We start from the raw sequence: 22,822 nt of genomic DNA, 5'->3' as shown, positions 1-22,822 counted from the left end.
CACCAAACCACAAACGAGTCCCTTTTATCCTATATTTTACTGGATATCATGTATTATCATTAATTATTAAAATCGCGAAAAATCAGACTAGGGGCCGTTCACAACGAACTCGTTCTTGATCCAAAAACTAAGCTAGACGCAACGAATAGAACAGAACGCAGTTGTCACGAGTCGCGTTTTTAACAGTTGCGCCAGTCACGCAAAAAAAAAAAAAAAAGAAAGAAAACAAAAAAGAGACGCGGCACAATGGTCAAAACCATCCCTCTAGACTAGCGCATATTTACATAGGAAACAATTAAAAAAGCAATGCAGAGGGACACAATAACGTGTTCGGTGTGAACGGTCCCTAACCAATCACACATGTCCTGCTACAAATTTCATCGGCACAAATGTATAAAACTAGCACAAATTAAATGTTTCTTTAAATCTAAAAAAATATCTTAATTCCTGTGATTTTCCACATTTGTGTCGCTTTGGATGAAAGCGTCTGCTGTCCACAGTTTTCCTGAGCAACCTCTGGGCGGCGCCATGATGATTCTAATTGCCTGTTTTGTAGTTCTGGTCTCGAGACGCCAAGTAAAAACTGCCAAAAACGAGCGATCCAGAAAAGAACAACAACCACTGAAGTGTTATTTGGTGTAAAAATGAATTTCAGGCTCACTTGTGCCATTGTTGGCAATAATTAATAATATCAACGTAACTAACCTCGGACCATCTCTTTATGTCATCTACACACTAAGGTGAGGCACTGTCTATAAAAATACGGTCATCTCGACTCTCGGCATGTTTTTTTGACCATTTTTACAAATGTAATACCATAAACATTACATTACCCGCTAAGAATATACCCCGATGCGAGTGAAAACACTGGAGACCGGAAATGGAAAACAGTCGAATCGTTCAGGAAAAAGGCTAATATATTTAAATGTAAAAGTAAATATCCATAGGGGGCCTGGGTAGCTCAGCCAGTATTGACGCTGACTATCACCCCTGGAGCCCTGAGTTCGAATCCAGTGTGTGCTGAGTGATTCCAGCCAGGACTCCTAAGCAACCAAATTGGCTCGGTTGCTAGGGAGGGTATAGTCACATGAGGTAACCTCCTCATGGTCACGATTAGGGGTACTCGCTCTCAATGGGGTGCTTGGAAAGTTGTGTGTAGATCATGGAGAGTAGCATGAGTCTCCACATGCTGTGAGTCTCCGCAGTGTCATGCACAACAAGCCACATGATAAGATGCACAGATTGACAGTCTCAGAAGCAGAGGCAACTGAGACTTGTCCTCCACCACCCAGATTGAGGTGAGTAACTGTGCCACCACGAGGACCTACTAAGTAGTGGAAATTGGGCATTTGAAATTGGGAAAAATAATACATCATGACTTTTACAAAGGACATGTTCCACTGGTCTCAAATTGTATTTTTAAATCTCACAGTGCTCAGTTTCCCTTTTCCCCTTTTAAGTAAATAAAATAAATAAATACAATTATTTATTATTTTTATGTAAAATAAAAAAGTTCAATGGTCCAAATATGATCGACAAAGAAAACACAAATCAACGTAAAGAATACAAGTGACGTCATTTAGGCGCTGACACCAAAGCGAGCTGTCAACATGTGAACCATATGATATTTTAGGATCTATTTTAAGTTTCTTAATTTTTCTACAAAGTAAGTAGTATATATCTGGCCATTTGAAATGTTTCTTTATGAAAGACAAATCACATGCGTATCATTGTCAACTTTTAAATGTTGATGTACTATCGTTGTCAAAGTGAGTATTATCGTTAGTGATGCCACTGTGCAACTGTTGTGATATGCAGCAATGACTTCTTTGCCAGAGTTGCCTTTTGTAATGCCTAATTATAATAAGTGAAAACAGCAGTTTTGAGACCATTAGTTGGCTTATTGTTTTAGTCCTACATTTTAAAAACTTTTCTTCTTAGGAAACACACTATGAAGGCACTTCCACCTGAGACAGTGTGTCTGCTGTGCAGCTCCCAGGTTATAATATCTGTCCTGAATGTTGTCAAAGAACTGGCTGAAAATTCACTGGATGCTGGTTCCTCAAGTCTCAAATCAAACTGGTAAAATCAAATATATATCCTTGTAACAGCAAATATATATACTGAACATATGGAAATGTCAGAAGTTAAGATTAAAAGTATTTGGACACTTTCTGGCTATCAAAGGTTAATAGGTAATAATTTAATGTGGTTACCCTGCTAAGACACTTCGTACATCCACTCAAAATCACACTGGGACCAGCTGGTTAAAGTCATTGCAAAGAAATGGTTAGTTCTGAGAAAAGGCTGTTTGCAGATGCCACTCAATTTTACATTTGATTTCTAATGCAATAACATACAGTTTTAAGTTTGGCAAATACTTTAAGTTCCAAATACTTCTTAGGAAAACTGTTAATAGCTGTGATGAATCTGTGTTTTAACAGCTCATATTAATGTTATCTTGTGATCAGGAGTATTATGGATTGGATCACATTAAAGTCAGAGACAGCGACTACTGATGTTCCTGTGATGGCCATCAAACACTACACATCTAAAATCTCCTGTCTAGAGCACCTAGAGACTTACTTTTCCGAGGAGAATCTCTGGCATCCATATGTGCCATCTCAGAGGTTACATCTCTGCATGTCTATGTTGTGTGTCCATGTCTTTTTTTATGAAACCACATCATTTTAAGAAGATGTTTAGGGCTCAACAATTTGAATTTTTGGTAACACTTTACAATAAGGTTCTATGTGTTAACATTAGTTAATGCATTAGGTATCATAAACTTACAATGAATATTGTAAATATTGTAAATAACATAAACATAACATTTCTAAAAAAAATAAACTCTTATTTAGCACTTTATTTACTAAATTTCACACAAAATTTTGTAAAAAAAGAATCTAAAAAAAGAATACTGTATTTAAATGGTAGATAGCAGTTCCTTCTGATTTCTGTTTAGTCATCAAATTTTTGTACACATAGTAGTCCAGCAACCATGGATGGCATGTCCACGTTAGCAATTGCATTTACTCAAAAAATACAGAATCAAACCAACTGTACATACAGTACATAGTGAATAAAGCATTTACTTATAGCCAGTGTTGGGTAAGTTACTCTAAAAAAGTAATAAATCACTAACTACTAATTACATCTTCTACAGTGTAATTAGAATACTGAACTAATTACTCTGTCTGAAAAGTAATTGCATTACTTATTACTGATTACGTTCTTAAACCTTTATTAACCTCAACCACATGTAAAATACAAGGACAGACATAAAACTGTTCTTTTAATTCTTTCAAATAAATCATATAAAATCAAATAAATTGTTCATGAACTGGCAAAAGAATTTAAGGGCGCTGCGTTAAATTAGAAAAATATTTTTTTAACATTAGACTTTAACATTAGAAATTCACTGTTGTATCATATAGAATTGTTCTATTGTCTACAGTGTTTAATGCAATTACATTAGAAGTAACTGTAATTAAATTACTGAAAAATTAAGAGTATTCCATTACTTTTTCCAATGAATTAGTAATGCATTACACCCAACACTGCTTATAGCACACGTGATGCGCTTTTACCTTGAAGTTGCACCAGAGACTATTTAGCAGAGATGGGCCTCTTCTATTAAAATGAACGGGAGAAATTGGAACGTTCAACCAAGAAGCTCTCGCGCCCAACGGTCAACGGATGTAGATAGGAAGTCCCGCCTTACAGGTAAAAGAGCCAATCACCTTTTAGATACAGACATCGTCTGTCAATCAACTCGAGAATGCGCATGCACATTAGCTATAAAAGTTGGGAAAATTGCATTTTTAGCATAATCTGAGGTAAAGAAGCACCATTTATGATACCTGTGTTGTCAGATTTTACTGCTGATTTGAAATATGTTCTTTGATCGTAATCTTGACCAACCGTTTTTGAGATTTCGGTCTTTCAAGTAGATAGGAGCTCTACTGGCATGACTGGAAATAGCCTCCCGAGAGCGTTTAAATGATGGCTGACAGTGGACTGACTTGCTAGAAATATTTTGGTTGCGCTCGTGCGTATCCAGTGCGAGCCTCAATCTCCTGACAGTTTAAACAGCCTGGATCGCCTGCTTGGATTGTGACCATTGACCATCATGATTTGTGAATCAGAGGAACTTTTGATCCTGATCCTGAAGTTTTGATTCTGGCTGATAGAATACACGACTCAGAGGAAGATATTAGATGTGTGCTCGATGGGAAGAAAACACTGGAGGTTCGTGAATGACATCTGTTTAAACAAGATATCTGCATATTTGCAAAGGTATATAATAGAAGTTTTATTGATATGTGCCTTTTATCATTAGAAAAGTTACAGGGAATTGTTGAGGAGAGACTGTTAGAATACGTGCTTTATAGGTAAATAAATAAGCGCTCCACAGGATGCTGGATCTGCTCAAGTTGTGTGAGGTTGGTTTATTACATCTGTTTAAATGAGATATGTGCATATTTGCAGACTGTATATGATATTAGTTTTATTTATATTTGCCTTTTTATCATTAGATAAGACAGTTAAAAGTTACAGGGAACTGTTGAGGAGAGAAAGGGTGAATGAAACTGGCGAGCACTTTAAAATTATGAGCTTAAACGCGTCTGCTGCGGCTCTGGTATGCGGACCATTTAAATTACACTGTGTTGCACACTGGTCTATTATTGCAGTAACACGATGCACTTAACAACAAAACGAACCGTGACTGGTCGTTTACATGTCTCAGACGCTTCACATTCAAGCATGCGATTTTCTGTGACCTCAAGGAAATAATCGGCCAAACAGGAAAATTTATCAGCCGATGCCGATAATTAAAAAGTCTGAATATTGGCCGATTTATCGTCCTCGGCGATATATCGGTCAACCACTAGTTGTTAACAAATGGAACCTTGATTGTTGATTGTTACCAGATTTTTTCAATAAGGATTTTTCCAAGATTATCACAAATCATTCTAGTAATTTTGATAAAACCTCATCTATGTTAGCTTGCTACATAAATGTACCTTGGTGCCATATTTAAATCAGCAGACTTCACATCAAGAATGTTCAATACATCGCAGTGAACCAAATGTTTATGTTTGCAAGGCATACAAAAACATGTACATGATTAACAAATAGAGATGTTACATGTTTATGTAAAAGTCCATACAATCAGTGGATTACAAATCTAGAATATGTTTTTCCTCATAATGGGCCTTTCCTTTACCTACCAGGTGGTCATTACTACCAAAACCACAGATGATTATTTTAGCACTCAGCATGACACAACGGTCAGATTGTGTCTCAGAAACCATCGCATCTTGGCGAGGGTAGGCGTTTGTTAATAAGAACCTGACAGCCCGCTTTTTTTAATACTCGTGATTTATGGGAACAGACCAGTTCTAATATACCTTTTCCCCCAGGCACCACTCTGTGTGCAGCAAATCTGTTCAAGAACCTCCCTGTCAGGTGGCAGAATTATTCCAACACTAAGAAATGCAAAGAGGAACTTAAGAGGGTGCAGAATTTACTCATGGCCTGTGCTGTTATTAAGCCTGAGTTAAGGATCACGTTGAGTCACAACAACGTATGTTTTTTCAAAGTATATCAGTATGTCTAAGACTACATTTATTGATGTCAAATTGATGTCTACACTCAATGAGCACTTTATTAGGTACACCTGTACTTATTCATGCAATTATCTAATCAGCCAATCGCGTGGCAGCAGTGCAATGCATAAAATCATGCAGATACAGGTCAGTAGCTTCAGTTAATGTTCACATGAACCATCAGAATGGAGAAAAAATTTGATCTCAGTGATTTTGACTGTGGCATGATTGTTGGTGCCACACGGGCTGTATTTCTGTAACTGCTGATCTCCTGGGATTTGTGTGCACAACAGTCTCTAGAGTTTACTCAGAATGGTACAAAAAAAATCCAGTGAGCGGCAGTTCTGCATACGGAAAACACCTTGTTGATGAGAGAGGTCAACGGAGAATGACCAGACTGGTTCAAGCTGACAGAAAGGCTATGGTAACACAGATAACCACTCTGTACAATTGTAGTGAGCAGAATAGCATCTCAGAATACACAACACGTCAAACCTTGAGGCGGATGGGCATCAACAGCAGAAGACCACGTCTGGCACTTTATTAGGACCATAGTGTTCCTAATAAAGTGCTCATTGAGTGTATATTAGAGGTTGACTAATAGTGGATTTTGCCGATACAGAAAACTAAAGTGGTGGAAAAGGCAGATAAACGGTTTATCAGCCGATAGTTTTTAAATTAGATTTAAAAAAATGTCTTTCTTTACTATTACGAGCACAGACATAGAGGCTACAAGAGTCCAAAATGAATAAAATCCCATATTCAGTTTATTGTTCAACCCAAATCCCAATAATAACCAGAAAAAAGGAAGATTTGGTGCATAATGTGCCCAAAACACATACAGTTACTCTTCTTAGAGAATGAGTTTTTACATTAAATCAAATATTTGACCACAAGGTGGCCTTACACATCAACAAATACTACAGTGCTGTTTCTCTCTAGGGTGTCTTGCATTTTACCCACACGTTCATGTACTTTTAACCATTCACACAGCATGATATCAGTTGTGCTTATAGTGTTTTGCTAACATTAATAAGAACATGTGATATTATTTATTACTGTAGTTTTCACTACTAACTTTTAAATTGTACATTTTGATCCGTAATGTTTTTCGATGTTACAACACTTTCTCCTTTCCCAGCTTTATATGCAGAGAGAGTTATATGCAATTAAGCCATTTGTTGGTTGATTCCCCAGAAAATCACTGTGCACTTCCCATTTAAATACCAATATGAATCTGTAAAGATAATAAAAGACATTTCTTCAAGCCATGGTGTCGGAAAAAGAGAGAAAGTCTTCCCTTATTTACCCCCACTAGACTGAATAAAATTAGATTTATTTGATTGTTTTAAAAGCTGCAGTGTCATTTTTACGCCACTAGTGCCATCAAAAGGAAATTGCAAAAATAAACCTTGTTTTCAAACAGCTTTCATCCTAATACTCCCCCAATCTGCCACTGATCAAACAAACAGATAGTCCTTCCCCAAGCTCACACCACTGGTTTAGTCAGTGTTGCTGTGTCAGCTGATTGGGCCACTCAGACAAAAAGCAATATTTTTATAGCACCACAGAGCCTTCAAATTTCTTATACTTGTCTTTGCTTGTTAAGCTGAAAAGGAGAAAGTATTTTAACACTAAAAAAGGTACACATTAGTCACACAAGTTAGCCTGTAGGAAAATTCATATGAAAAGATAAAAGGTGTCTTTGGGCTCTATGTCCAATATAAAATGCAGAATATTATTCATCCATTAACCTGTGATGACAGCCTGGGCATTTCCAGGATTTAGACATGTTTGTCTAGAATCCTGAACTGTTATCAATAAGAGCTTTAGTCAATTTTGTTTTCTAATAATGAGGAAGAGAAATTGTACATCTCAACTTCTTCTAATCCAAAATGAGCAATGCAACAGCAAGATGAAGCATTAAGCCTTCAAATGTTCCACTGCCATATGATCCTAATTTAACAATCAAAGCGGGATATGTTTTCAAGCTTTTTTTGAGTTCGATAACAGCCTGGCCTCATTATAGTGAACATATCTGGCCTTGCTTGGTGAGACCTTGCGCACCTTTATTAAATTCATATCATTCAGGTTTTAGATCATCAGGGGAGGGCCATACACTTATTTCATGCCATCAGCACTTCCAGGCATATCTTGTATCACAAACTTTGCACTTCGCCCTGCATTGGGTTTCATGACTTCTCCAAAAGCTGTTTGCTAGTCTGATCTCTTTACAGTCAACACCTTGGATATATATACTTGCTTGTGGAAGTGCCAACGACAGGAAAATGCACGGGTGTGAAAATATACACTGGCGGCCAGAAGTTTGGAATAATGTACAGATTTTGCTCTTATGGAATGAAATTGGTACTTTTATTCACCAAAGTGGCATTCAACTGATCACAATGTATAGTCAGGACATTAATAATGTGAAAAATTACTATTACAATTTGAAAAAAAAAATTCAGAACTTTTTAAACTACTTTAAAGAGTTCTCATCAAAAATCCTCCATGTGCAGCAATGATAGCTTTGCAGATCCTTGGCATTCTAGCTGTCAGTTTGTCCAGATACTCACGTGACATTTCTCCCCACGCTTCCTGTAGCACTTGCCATAGGTGTGGCTGTCTTGTCAGGCAGTTCTCACACACCTTACAGTCTAGCTGATCCCACAAAAGCTCAATGGGGTTAAGATCCATAACACTCTTTTCCAATAATCTGTTGTCCAATGTCTGTGTTTCTTTGCCCACTCTAACCTTTTCTTTGTGTTTTTCTGTTTCAAAAGTGGCTTTTTCTTTGCAATTCTTCCCATAAAGCCTGCACCCCTGAGTCTTCTCTTTACTGTTGTACATGAAACTGGTGTTGAGCGGGTAGAATTCAATGAAGCTGTCAGCTGAGGACATGTGAGGTGTCTATTTCTCAAACTAGAGACTCTGATGTACTTCTCCTCTTGTTTAGTTGTACATCTGCCCTTCCACATCTCTTTCTGTCCTTGTTAGAGTCAGTTGTCCTTTGTCTTTGAAGACTGTAGTGTACACCTTTGTATGAAATCTTCAGTTCTTTGGCAATTTCAAGCATTGTATAGCCTTCATTCCTCAAAACAATGATTGACTGATGAGTTTCTAGAGAAAGCTGTTTCTTTTTTCTTTTCTTTTTTGTTGCCATTTTTGACCTAATATTGACCTTAAGACATGCCAGTCTGTTGCATACTGTGCAAAAACAAACACAAAGACAATGTTAAGCTTCATTTAACGAAACCAAATAGCTTTCAACTGTGTTTGATATAATGGCAAGTGATCTTCTAGTACCAAATTTGCAATTTAGCATGATTTCTCAAGGATAAGGTGTTGGAGTGATGGCTGCTGGAAATGGGGCCTGTCTAGATTTGATCAAAAATGACTTTTTTCAAATAGTGATGGTGCTGTTTTTTACATCAGTAATGTCCTGACTATACTTTGTGATCAGCTGAATGCCACTTTGGTGAATTAAAGTACCAATTTCCTTCCGAAACAGCAAAGTCTGTAAATTATTCCAAACTTTTGGCCGCCAGTGTATGTGTAACAGCCCTCCTCACATTGAAATGACATTTGTACAAGTTGTATGATTGGTTGGCACTGCCAGTGACCTGTGAGACACAAATTGAAAGTTTCATAAAGATGAGTAATATTTCTTTTGAGGAAAAATAGTTTGGAAAAATCTGTTTGACATGGCTCTCTGTGTTATCATTTACTCACTCTCATGTTGTTCCAAACCTGAAAAACTTTCTTCCGTGGAACACAAAAGGAATGTTAAAGGGATTGTAGAGCTGAGGAGGGTGGGGCCGGGCTGGAATGACGCACGCCCGGTCCCCAGTCAGCCTGATGGGGCACGCGAGGGATAAAGGCGGCCGGGGACGACAGTTCGAGAGAGAGAGAATTACAGGCAGCTGCCCTGCATGTGTTTATGTTTGTGTGTTTTGGGTTAAGTTGATCATTAAACTATTATTTATATTCTCAAGCCGGTTCTCGCCGCCTCCTTTCCACTGAACCCCCTTACAGGGATATTTTACCCAAAAAGGAAAATTCCCATCATTTACTGACCAGAATGGCATCCCAGGTGTGTATGATTTTTTCTTCTGCTGAACACAAACAAAGATTTTTAGGAGAATATTTCAGCTCTGTAATTCCTTACAATGCAAGTTAATGGGTACCAAATATTTGAAGCTCCAAAAGGACATAAAGGCAACATAAAAGTAATCCATAAGACTCCAGTGGTTAAATCCATATCTTAAGAAGCAGATCAATTTAAGTCCTTTTTTACTAACATTTTTCCTCCCTGCCCAATAGGTGGCGATATGCACAAAGAATGCGAATCACTAAAAGAAAAAGAAGAATGTGGAAGTGAAAGTGGAGATTGATACTTTAAAAAAGACTTGAATATTGAACTGTTTCTCACCCACACTTATTATATCGCTTTTGTAGACATGGATTAATCACTAGAGTCACATGGATTATTTTTATGCTGCATTTATGTGCTTTTGGAGCTTCAAAATTTTAGTCACCATTCACTTATGGACCTACTGAGCTGAGATATTCTTCTAAAAACCTTTTTTTGTGTTCGGCAGAAGAAAGAATGTCACACACATCTTGGATGGCATGAGGGTAAGTAAATGGTGACAGAATTTTCCTTTTTGGGTGAACTATTCATTTAAGCAGAATGTTAACCTCAATCACTATTCACTATTTATCTTGTGGAAAAGAGCAATTCTTCAAAAATGTGTGTGTTATGTTCCACAGAAGAAAGAAAGTAATACAGGTTTGGAATGACATGAGGGTTAGTAATGAGTAAATGAGTTTTCATTTTTGATGAACTAACAGTTTAAAAACATCCAAAGATTCAGCGAAGAGAAAAATTGCTATTTTGGTCCATGCAGTTGCCTGCAGTGCTCCCTGGCCAGTTGATTTTGTAATATTCAAACATTCCCAAAGGGTAATTATTTATTGTGAAGACTTGATTAGCGGCTAATGGCTGTTTGAGAGCATGCAGTCCCACAGGTGGTCTTATTTTAGGATGACCAAAAAATAACTTGACCCGTTTTACCGTGTTGTTACAGGCTGTTGTCTGGCAGAAGGCCAGGGTGTCGGATCACCGAGCTGCCCTCATGGCCGTGCTCAGAGCAGCCTCCGTAGCCAACATGCTCTCCGTCCAGCATCACCAAGAGTAACCAGAGGTCAGTAAAGCACTGAGAAAACATGGGCATATTTATAATTTCCAGCATGAGCTGTAGGGTTCTACAGATGCACCAGCTCAAGGCTGCTGTAAAAGTACTTTTTAAATAGGAATAGTTCACCCTAAAATTTTAATTCTGTTATTATTTACTCACCCTCATGTTGTTTCAAATGATATGACTTACCCAAGTCTTTTGGAACCCAAAAGTAGAAATGTTCAAGAATGTATTTTCAAGAATGTCAAATATTCAAGAATTGCACTTTTCCATGCAACTACAATGAATGGGAACTAGAGCTTTCAATCTTCAAAAGAAAGAGAAAGCACCATGAAAGAATCAAAAAAGTGGTACAACTCATGCCCTATAATCATTTGTTTACGATTTTCAGGAACAATTACTGTTCTGAAATTCAGCTCACTCAGTGCATTTAAATGTGCATTTAAAATCGAGCTACAGCGGGGGTTTTTTTGCGTAGTCCAGCTACAGACTTCAACTTTTCAAGTATACATGACACAATGCGTAATTGAATATTTGAAGAAAGGATGACAAATACAGCGAGTTAAATATGTCACACGTCACCTCTGTCTTTTGGAGCATGTGCACAATGCAGAGACCAATTGAGGTCCGAGTAACGTGTATACATGCCGGACAAAGCTGAGTTACAATCGCATTGTCTTGGTCTGTTTGTATGAGTTTGCATAAATTGGTACGATTTCAGTCAGACTAAAGCATTTACAATACATTTTAAAAAGCCAAATTATTGTTTTAGTCCAACCGAAATCCGACTGTAAACATTAAAAAGTGCATGTAAACGTACCAACTTAAATTCCAGTCTTTTTTTTTCCACCCATAGCAATTGGATGGCTTCTGAAGTCTTAGAATAAAGAACACGAGTTGTATGGACAGCATAAAATTAATCCATGTGACTCCAGTTGTTTAATCAATGCCTGAAGATGCGATACAGTTGGTTTTGGGTGAGAACAGACCAAAATGTAACTCCTTTTTCACTTTGAATATTGCCATTGCAGTCTCTAGGCACGATCATGATTGCAAGCTCGATTACACTTCCTAGTGCTTGACACATGCACAGAGCACTACATGGCGCTATAGGAAGTGTAATCGACTTTGAAATTATAATCACCAAGGAGACTGCTTTCAAGATGTACAGTGAAAAAGGAGTTATATTTTGGTCTGTTCTCACCCAAAACCAACTGGATCGCTTCAGAAGGCATGATTAAACCACAGGACCACTGATGGATTATGTTTATGCTGACTCGATCTGCTTTTTGGAGCTTCAAGGCCTGGTCACCATTCACTTGCATTGTATGGACCTACAGAGCTGAGATATTTTTTCTGAAAATCTTTGTTTGTGTTCAGCAGAAGAAAGTTATTCATATCTGGGATGTCATGAGGGTGAGTAAATGATGAGAGAATTTAAAATTTTGTGTGAACAATCCATGAGTGGCAGGGTAAATTAAAGGGGGGTTGCACACTGGACGCACCTGGTGGACGGCATGGCGCGCTGCGTTCTAAAATTTGAAACAGTTATTTTCTATGAAGGTACATACACATTGCCATCTTGCATTGGCAGACTTGCCATCAATGGAGCAATTGGATGGCTTCTGAAGGCTTAGAATAAATCACATGAGTTGTATGGACCATTTTAATGATACTTTTGCATCCTTTTTGAAGCTTGAAAGCTTAAGTCTTGATTTATTGTAATTGTGTGCAGAAATTTTTCCTTTTGTGTTCCACAGAAGAAAGTATTACAAGTTTAGAACAACTTAAGTGATGGTGACAGAATTTAAATTTTTGGGTGAACTATCCCTTTAAGCATCTCTGCACTTCTGTCAGGTTGCTAAACCCAAAGACTCGTGTAACAACTTAATTCCAAGTGGCTTTCCTCTCCCTGGAGAGCTGTTTCTCTTTTTCCTAGTTGTGCATTCCTCAGCGATAACGTTTTGCATGAATGACTCAGCATTCTACCCAGGTTATATCTTACATAAAAGACATTAACTTTTAGGATAGGATTCAAATTTCAATGTAATATTTGTTCGTTATACATCGGGTTCATATGGTCATGCAAAACATGGAGACGTCAGGGAATTCTAAAATTGTATGATTATAGAATTATAGAGTCATGGAGATTTTTGTAATGAATATACATCTTTCTAGTTGTGCTCGAAAATATTATATTGGCCAGACATTTCTCTTACGTAGAGTAAAACTTGCTTACAAGCCATAATGATGTCACTTACTTTCTCTTCTTTGATTTGGTAGAACTGGATCACCAATTGGTCTAAATGATTCATTATCATATCGGTCTAAATAAAAATTATTTTAAAAATAATTATTCAGAAATCATGAACAACTGGTTCAGTTGTGTGAGAACCCTGTATGCATGAATACATTTTAAGAATAAAAAAGTGTTTTTTATTTAGGCTGTAGAATTACATGCCACACCATACTGAAAAGCCACTTTGCACCTTCATTTGCCATGTGCTGTTTCACTCACAGTGATCAGTAAAGGATCACGTTACAGTTTTAGAGTTGTACCTATAGGCTAAATGCGGCAAACTTTGTGACAAATGCAGCAGTATATTAAAGGAGCCTGCAGGGACTGTAATGCACTCGGTGAAAGGGCCTCCGAGGGACATAACCTGCCTGTGTTGGCCAGAGGCCACAATCACACTCCTCTGGCACCAATATAATACACTGCTACAAGCATGTGCTAAAGCAATAAGATATGTGACATATACTGTAGATATGCTATTCTGCTTTAGTAAAAGCTGAGGGCCTGCAGAGCTTGATTTCAGCCCATGTTGGTGACATTTCTCTCTCATTTACAAAGACATACATATGAAGATTAAAAGGGATAGTTCAACTAAAACTGAAAATTCTGTCATAATTTATGCACTGTCATGTTGTTCCAAACCAATATGCCTTTATTTCTTCTGTGGAACACACACTCACAAAAATGTTGTGTTCCACAAAAGAAAGTAAGTAAAATTCTGCCTTATTCTCCTTTTGTGTTCCATGAAAGTAAGTCAAACAGGTTTAAAAAAAAATTGAGGGTGAGTAAATTATGATAGAATTTAAATTTTTTGGTGAAATATGCCTTTAATATTGGAACATCTGGGCTGCATGTTTATTGGCATGTTTGCTGCAGGTGTAACATGCTCACTGCCTGCTCTGCTTCTCGACAATAATCCTCCTTGACTAATCACGAATCCTCTACATTGTGAGTAAATCACTTGCATATGCAACTAAATTTTGCGCTATGTGACAAAAAAATGTCTGTTATTAGCCACTAGTTAGTTTCATGAGCATACACTCTGAAGGAAATGTACCTTATTTGTCTGCAGTAGGTCCTGAGGTGTCATGGATCGCAGTGTCACCATCGCTTTACTTGAGCCATGATATGCCATAGTTAAGTTTACATTGCATTTAACAACGTCAATTATGATGAAACTTTTCCATGGTCTGTTTTCACAATTTTGTCCATTTTACAGCATGTCTAGAGGCCAGTGGAATGTGCCTGTTGGACGTCTGTTGAACGCAGAGGTGGGTAGAATAGCCAAAAACTGTACTCAAATAAAAGTACAATTACTTAAAAAAAAATAACTACTCAAGTAGAAATAAAAGTGGTAACATAAATAATTACTTGACTAAGAGAGTATCCAATTAAAAGAGTACTCAAGTGACTTCCTTTCCTCTGCAGAACACACATTAAGTTTTTTTAGAAGAAAATTTCAGCCATGCAAGTGAATGGGTGCCAAAATTGTTATGATCCAAAAGCAAATTCAGGCACCATAAAAGTAATCCATACAACTCCAGTGGTTAAATCCATATCTTCAGAAGTGATATGATAGGTGTGGGTGAAAAACAGAGCAGTATTTAAGTAATTTTTGGCTAGAAATTCTTTTCCCAGCCCAGCAGGGGGCGATATGCAGAGAAGAATGTGAATCACCAAAAACACAACAAGAAGAATGTGAACGTGACCTGTTTCTCATCCACACATTCTCATATCACATTGCTTCTGAAGATATGGATTTAACCACTGGAGTTTTATGGATTACTTTTATGCTGACTTATGTTATTTTTTTGAGCTTTACAATGTTGGCACCCATTCACTTGCACATTATGGACTAAAAGAGCTGAGAAATTCTTCTAAAAATCTTCATTTGTGTTCTGCAGAAGAAAGGAAGAAATCTGGGATGGCATAAGGGTGAGTAAATGATGAGAGAATTTGCATTTTTGGGTGAACTATCCCTTTAAGGGCTCTCGTCAGATCTGGGTGAATTTGTCAATAAGAAGAGAAGTTTGGAAACCTATTACAGTGAAAATGTGAACAATGTCCCACAGGGAAATATAAACCAAAGCAAGATCATGTTTTATTAATGCCTACTTTTGCTATTTCATAGCTTATAGTTGTTAGTTCTGTATAGTTACTGTTTTCAGTGTCGAATGAATTTAGATCATTAGTTCTGTACAGCAGAACTAAATGCAGAGTACGCAGCCTGTGAAATGCTGTCTGTTCGCGCTTCAGTTGTCAATAACGCGATCGGCAGAGCAAAAGGCATTTACACTTAATGTGGATTTTTATATGGATTTCTACAGTTAATCCGTCTGAAGTAGCTGCAATAGTTTCCAGTATCCCCGCTAGGGCGTGGGGTAAATGTGTAAATACTGCTTATGACATTCGGGATGCAGGAAAAAGTGCACTGATATATTGCTGCAGATTTAAAAATGTACACTTAAAAACTGATTTTGCGTTATCATTAGAGCCAAAACTTACCTCAACGCGCTGCCTTAAATTGGAGCTGCAATTTTAATCTTGAAATATCCGCTTGACTTGGTGTTAAATGAAGGCATTGCATGACGAAACTATTCTTTTTTCACTGTGCAGAGCGAGTGTTTCTCTTAGTTAGAAGAGCATGATGCTGCAGAAGTGATGGACTCAGCTTGAGTAACAATCTGTGACATCGCGCGCAGCTGTGTGAAATTCTGCTGTCGTAAAAGTCCCATTTAATAATCTCTCAATAAATTACACATTAATTAAAATTAAACACAGTAATGTAATGGCAGGAACGCCGCCCATTGTAATGAAGTAAAATTACAACAATATCATTAGAAATTTACTTCAGTGAGAGTAAAAAGTACCCACTTTTAAACCTACTCTAAAAGTAAATTTTTTGTGAATGTAACGGAGTAAATGTAGCACGTTATTACCCACCTTTGGTTGAACGGTAAAATGTGTTGCAAAACTCAAGAATGTAGATTTGAATTTGAGAGCTGCACAATGCAAGTAAAGTTTGGTTCGACTAGGTCCGCATCATGTGTGTCCAAAGACTATATCCAAACACTCATTTTCATTTACTAATGTCTCTATTAGGGGCCTGGGTAGTTCAGCGAGTATTGACACTGACTATCACCCCTGGAGTCGTGAGTTCGAATCCAGGGTGTGCTGAGTGACTCCAGCCAGGTCTCCTAAGCAACCAAATTGGCCCGGTTGCTAGGGAGGGTAGAGTCACATGGGGTAACCTCCTTGTGGTTGCGATTAGTTGTTCTCACTCTCAATGGGGCGCGTGGTAAGTTGTGCATGGATCGCAGAGAGTAGCATGAGAGTTCACATGGGAGTCTCCGCGGTGTCATGCACAACAAGCCACGTGATAAGATGCACGGATTGATGGTCTCAGAAGCGGAGGCAACTGAGACTTGTCTTCTGCCACCTGGATTGAGGTAAGTAACCACGCCACCATGAGGACCTACTACAGTAAGTAGTGGGAATTGGGCATTCCAAATTGGGGAGAAAAGGGGATAAAAAAAATAATAATAATACAAATATAAAATAATAATGTCTCTTTTAATATTGTTAGTCAAAAAGAAACAATAAAGGTGCTGTAAGCGGTTTTAGCGTTCTGAAGCTTTCACGTGACTGAGCCGTTGAATTGGCCACTCCCCCTCATTCCAAAACCCCGCCCTCCAAAGATAATTTTGAGACTAAAACAGAGCAAAAGAGCATCATTGTTTGTTCCTGTGGCTGCCAAATTCAACAGTGGCACAAGAGCACTCTCAACTGACAAACATTATGAATCATAGCCTCAATGATCCGCTTCAAAAACAACACTATGAGAATGAGCAAAATGATTGACAGGTGATAAGTGTCATTGTCTGCTGTCCGCGGACACATTTTTGTTTACTGTTTACAAAGACTACAGCTGTCACAGAGACTGATGAGATATCTCAGGACACTTATTTCATTAATATCTTTAAGGGAGTTGGACATTTTTTTGGCATACTTTTCCATGAAAAAATCGATTGCAGCACCTTTAATTCTAAATCACACATTTACGAATGAGGTAAAAACAACCGTGCAACTTCTCTCTCGTTAATGTGTGCTACGCTTATTCAGCTGTAAACAATTGCTCACAGAACTACCGGTTCTCTTAAAGGGACAGTGCCATTTTAGTACCTGTAATACATATCAATGTAAATACTTTATATAAAGCATACAAATTATGCATAAAGAAATAATGTAGCAAAATGTAGTAAGTGTAGTAAATGTATAAATATATAAATATTTAAAGGGCCAATCATACATTATGAAATATTTTAACTTAAAAAAATCACTGTAAATATTTATAAATTTAACAAATAGGCTCTTGCAGCATCTATGCAGGGATTTGGTAAAAACCTGTGCAAAGCCCTGCCCCATAAACCTAATGTTTTTTTTTTTTTTTATATAGTACATTTGATATAGTAGCACATCAATGTTATTTGTGGAATTCTATTTTCATTATTAGGTTCCAACCTTGTGATATTTTGTGTTCAAAATGTTTATGACATTGCAAACAGTGACAACAGCTTGTATCATCATTATTATAAATGCAATTTCATGACATCATATACATTGATAGAATGAGAAATTTGTACATTTCAAAAAATCTAAAATGTGATTTAAAAGATGAAAAGCGACATATGAAATCTTAAACTATAATGTGTGAAGTTCTATATATTAAAACTCTATATAAAGGTGAAGATTCACCTTCCTGGTTTGGTAAATATCCTTTTTAGTTGCATTAAGCTTACATGTCGTCAAAAGTCTGGTGAGTAAAAACTATTCACTAGCCAATGGCGATTCTTTATCCAATGTGTCTGAAGAGGATTGCAGTGACATTATTTTTGGTGGGAAAACAACAGCACAAATGTCATTAAGTATTAGCAATAAACTTGATGAATTCTGTGATGTTTTGTGGTATTAGTTGGTTTGTCTCACTCTAAAACATTCCAACCTGTTTGATAAAATTACAGAAATCAGAATGATAATAGCAAAAGCTCAAAAGATGGTTAAAACATATCAAAATTAACTTCAGGTTGGTGTCCTAATCTAAGCTAACTTTATGTCTTTATTTCCATCCTGTTAGGCATTTTATTGCCAGTGTGTAAATAATCGAGTTATAATTTAATAAAGTTAAAGTGCCTGAGCTTAAGCAGAGCATATACGTCTGGAATTCCCATTAGAAATACTGCTTTAATTTACAACACAAGCATATTCATCTTTTAACATTTATAGGAGTGAACAAGACCCCTTTCTTTTATCTGGTCATTTTGTTTGTTTTAGAAAGCTATTGACCTTCTCCCCCTTCTTTCAGCAAAAGCTCTCCTATCACAGAATCTGCCTTTCATTCTATAATTACCTCCCCCATTATGAGGAACTGTATAGTTCATACAGTACATGCATGAAATGGTGATTCTAATTCAGGCAATTGGCCTGATCTCATCATTGCCCTGTTGGAGAGGATGCTATTGTTGGTGCACACATGGTGTCCTACTATGATATATGAAGCTGATGGAGAACGCACAACAATAGCATTGTCTAAATTTGCTGGCTCATTTAAGAGTGATTTATTCATGTTGAGTGTCCTCTTACAAAATACACTTTAAGTAGAGACGTGCGGTTTGTATAGATTCCCTGCTTGCATTTTGCATTTGTGTAGGAATAATTCTCTGTAGGCATGCTTCAGAATTTGTCTCTGTCAGATCTTGGCAGCTCGCTCCTCTCATGCTGAACATATAGCAGAACACATTGCGTATACAGTGACACTCAAGGATGGATTTTGCTGAGTCTTGCCAATGTTCTGTAAAGTCATGTGTCGGATGAGAATGCATCTTTGCTCACCATGCCATTTATTAGTTGTAAGTCATCCTAGCATTCTAGGAATCAGTGAGTTTTACCAGGAGTTAATTTATGGCCTTGGGAAGGAGGGTCTGTTGGAGTAATCAGTCAATAGCTGCACACTCATCATCAGGTTCAGCACGATGCCAAGACCATAGCAAACCCTTCACCCCACCCCTCGTGGCTTTGACATGTGAAGCCGAATTCAGATTGCAGTGACTCATTTTTTGTAAACCTCAGTAACAAGCAGTGTCATGCAGACCTGACAGGTTTTGCCATTTAACCTTTTACTTGTGTCTAAATCTTACATAATCAGTTATGAGAATGGGCACAATAGTTATGATTTATTAAGTTTAAATGGATAGTTCACCATATAGTTTAACAGATCAATACTGAAGTCCTTTTTACCATACAGGTATATCTCCACTTTCACACTAATCATATAGCTTCTGAAGATAATGATTTAAAGGAATAGTTCGCACCAAAATGAAAATTCTCTCATCGTTTACTCACCCTCATGCCATCCCAGATGTGTATGACTTTCTTTCTTCTGCAGAACACAAAACAGAATTTTTAGAAGAACATCTCTGTAGGTCCATACAATGCAAGTGAAGGCTGACCAGAACTCCAGAAGCTCCAAAAGGAGATAAAGTCAGCATAAAAGTAATCCATATGACTCCAGTTGTTTAATCAATGTCTTATTCGCATAAATACAGTTGGTTTTGGGTGAGAACAGACCAAAATGTAACTCCTTTTTCACTTTGAATCTTGTCATTGCAGTCTCTAGGCATGATCATGATTGCAAGCTCAATTCCACTTCCTACTGCTTGACAGATTAACAGAGCGCTACATGGCGCTATAGGAAGTGTAATCGACTTTGAAATTATAATCACCAATGAGACTGCTTTCAAGATGTACAGTGAAAAGGAGTGATATTTTGGTCTGTTCTCACCCAAAACCAACTGGATCGCTTCAGAAGGCATGATTAAACCACAGGACCACTGATGGATTATGTTTATGCTGACTCGATCTGCTTTTTGGAGCTTCAAGGCCTGGTCACCATTCACTTGCATTGTATGGACCTACAGAGCTGAGATATTTTTTTGTAAAAATCTTTGTTTGTGTTCAGCAGAAGAAAGTTATTCATATCTGGGATGTCATGAGGGTGAGTAAATGATGAGAGAATTTTCAATTTTGTGTGAACAATCCAGGGTAAATTAAAGGGGGTCGCACACCGGACGCGCCTGGTGGACGGCATGGCGTGCCGCATTCTAAAATTCGAAACAATTATTTTCTATGAAGGTACATACACATTGCCATCTTGCATTGGCAGACTTGCCGTCAACGGAGGCTGCTCAAAAATCTGCAGCACCATGGAGCTTAACTCATTAAATTCCAAATCATTACCAAAGGACATATATTATTTAGTCTAGCCATCACTGGATGATATATTGTGTACATGCATCTTTTAAATAGCCTACACAATGTATTTTCAGCTACAAGTATGTCTTTTGTGGTTTGACAGCTTGAATGAAACCTCTTCTGCATACAGAGAAATTGGATAATAATTTCTAATCGTTCAGTTTGTACTGTTTAAACAGTTTCATACACTAACCTTGAAAAGCACACAAATTAGGCTTCTAATTTAAATGTCAGCTAATGTTAATATATCAGTGCCACAAAAAATATCGATAAAATAACGTGCCGGTCAATAATCGATATATCGATATTTTATGGCATGCCTAATTTTCATAGGTTATATATTGGATATAAAATAATTATGTTAGCAAATATGTTTTCTAGTGTCATTTTATCATAAAATTATCCCTTTTTCAATATGTTTTATATACAGTTGCAATTACAAGTGCCTTCTTTGAGTTTTCTCTAAATGTTGTTAACAGTTAAAGTTTTTCTAAATAGATCAGTAGCGTTATGGAACACTGCTTTCAGATTTTAGCAATTGACAGTTTTTGCACTGTGGCCGAGATCCTTCTGCAGTGGAAGAGCTGGGAATAATAACCCCCATTCAGTGCTTGAAACAGGAAAGGACTGGGTCACCTATGCCACCGTGATTGACAAATGTGGCAAAGTTTAGAGAACATTAGTGGTTATTGTGAATCACAATACTCCTGGTTATAAAGTTTGTCAGAGACTCCAATTAAATGTCCTCTTGCCAGCCAACTGCTGTGCTTGTTAATTCCAAATTGTGTGCTCAAGCATCACAATCTAGCGCTAGATCACCGAGTAATTTGGAGCCATTTCTCATCCCGCCACTTTGCCAGTGCTGCATTTTGCCAACAGAAACTGTTTTCATTGCAGATTTTAGCAGCTTGGCCACTCCATAGTTAGGAGATGTCAAATGGGTTCTGAAAGCACAGTGAAATCTTAATTGGTTACTGAAAAGTGGACTAAAGGGCAACAGTGTGTCATTTTGTTTGTCTTGAAAAAAGTTCATGGAAGCCTTAATGTGCTCTGACAATTAACGAGTGCGTTATGTTGCAGAGAGAAATTAATTACAACTTAAGGGGATAGTTTAGTTCCAAATTTAAAAGTTATGTCATCATTTACTCACCCTCATATTGTTCCAAACCCGTATGAGTTTTGTCCATTGAACATAAGAGGGAATGTTAGGCAGAATGTTAGGGACTGACAACCTCAGTCACCATTCACTTTCATTGTATGGAAAGAGATGCAACAAAAGTGAATGGTGACTAACATTCTGACTCCTTTTTTTTGTTCCACAAAAGAAAGAAAGTCGAACGGTTTGGAAGAATATGAGGTAAAGAAATTATGACAGAATTTAAATTTTTGGGTGAACTATCCCTGTATTGGATGAAAACTGTATTTGACATGGACGATAACTTAATAAAAATTACCTTCGAGCAAGAGTATTTCTTATCAGCTTCTTGATACAAAATGCACAGTAAAAATATTTGACACCCTTTTTTTAACCTAAGAATAATATTAATGTTTTATGAAATTTTTTTTTACACAGATTGTCATTGATGGGTTTCTTCCTAAACCGGGCACAGATTTTAATACGATGAGCTCCTCTTCTCCTGATAAAACATTAATCTTTGTAAACAGTCGGCCTGTGCATCACAAAGAAATACTAAAGGTAAAGGAACTGTCATAGCAATACCAATTTACCTACACTTAGTTAATGTTTTGTGTGTATTGCGCTGTGTGTGTAATTATACACTCACTGAGCACTTTATTTGTAACTCGTTGTGTTGTGCATTCTGAGATGCTTTTCTGCTCTCTACAATTGTACAGATGGTTATCTGAGTTACCATAGCCTTTCTGTCAGCTCGAACTAGTCTGGCCTCTCTCCGTTGACCTCTTTCATCAACAATGCATTTCTGTCCGCAGAACTGCGTCTCACTGGATGTTTTTGGTTTTTGGCATATTTCTGAGTAAACTCTAGGGACTGTTGTGTGTGAAAATCCCAGAAGATCAGCAGTTACAGAAATACTCAAACCAGCCTGTCTGGCACCAACAATCAATCCACGGTCGAAATTCATTGAGATAAAATTTTTTTCCCCATTCTGATGGTTGATGTGAACATTAAATTAAGCTCCTGACCCGTATCTGCATGATTTTATGCATTGCACTGTTGCCACACGATTGCCAGATTAGATAATCGCATAAATAATTAGGTGTACAGGTGTTTCTAATAAAGTGCTCAGTGAGTGTATTTGCGTGTGTTGCCATTTCTGTATGAATTTTCAATATAAAGCCTTTGCATAGAGCACAGTTTTACAGTGGCCCTAGTTCCGGAAGCATTTTCCCATTCATTTTCTTAAAAGGGATTAAAACATTTTTTC

At 37.3% G+C, this 22,822-nt stretch overlaps 1 pseudogene; it reads left to right on the top strand.

Moving 5' to 3' along the window:
* The first annotated feature begins 1,951 nt into the window (after positions 1 to 1,951).
* The window catches only part of LOC127446761 (PMS1 protein homolog 1-like), a 42,223-nt pseudogene continuing 21,352 nt past the window's right edge, over positions 1,952 to 22,822 (top strand).

This window comes from Myxocyprinus asiaticus, chromosome 10 (assembly GCF_019703515.2).
Source record: "Myxocyprinus asiaticus isolate MX2 ecotype Aquarium Trade chromosome 10, UBuf_Myxa_2, whole genome shotgun sequence".
Classification (NCBI taxonomy): domain Eukaryota; kingdom Metazoa; phylum Chordata; class Actinopteri; order Cypriniformes; family Catostomidae; genus Myxocyprinus; species Myxocyprinus asiaticus.
This window is presented reverse-complemented; position numbering and strand designations above follow the sequence as displayed.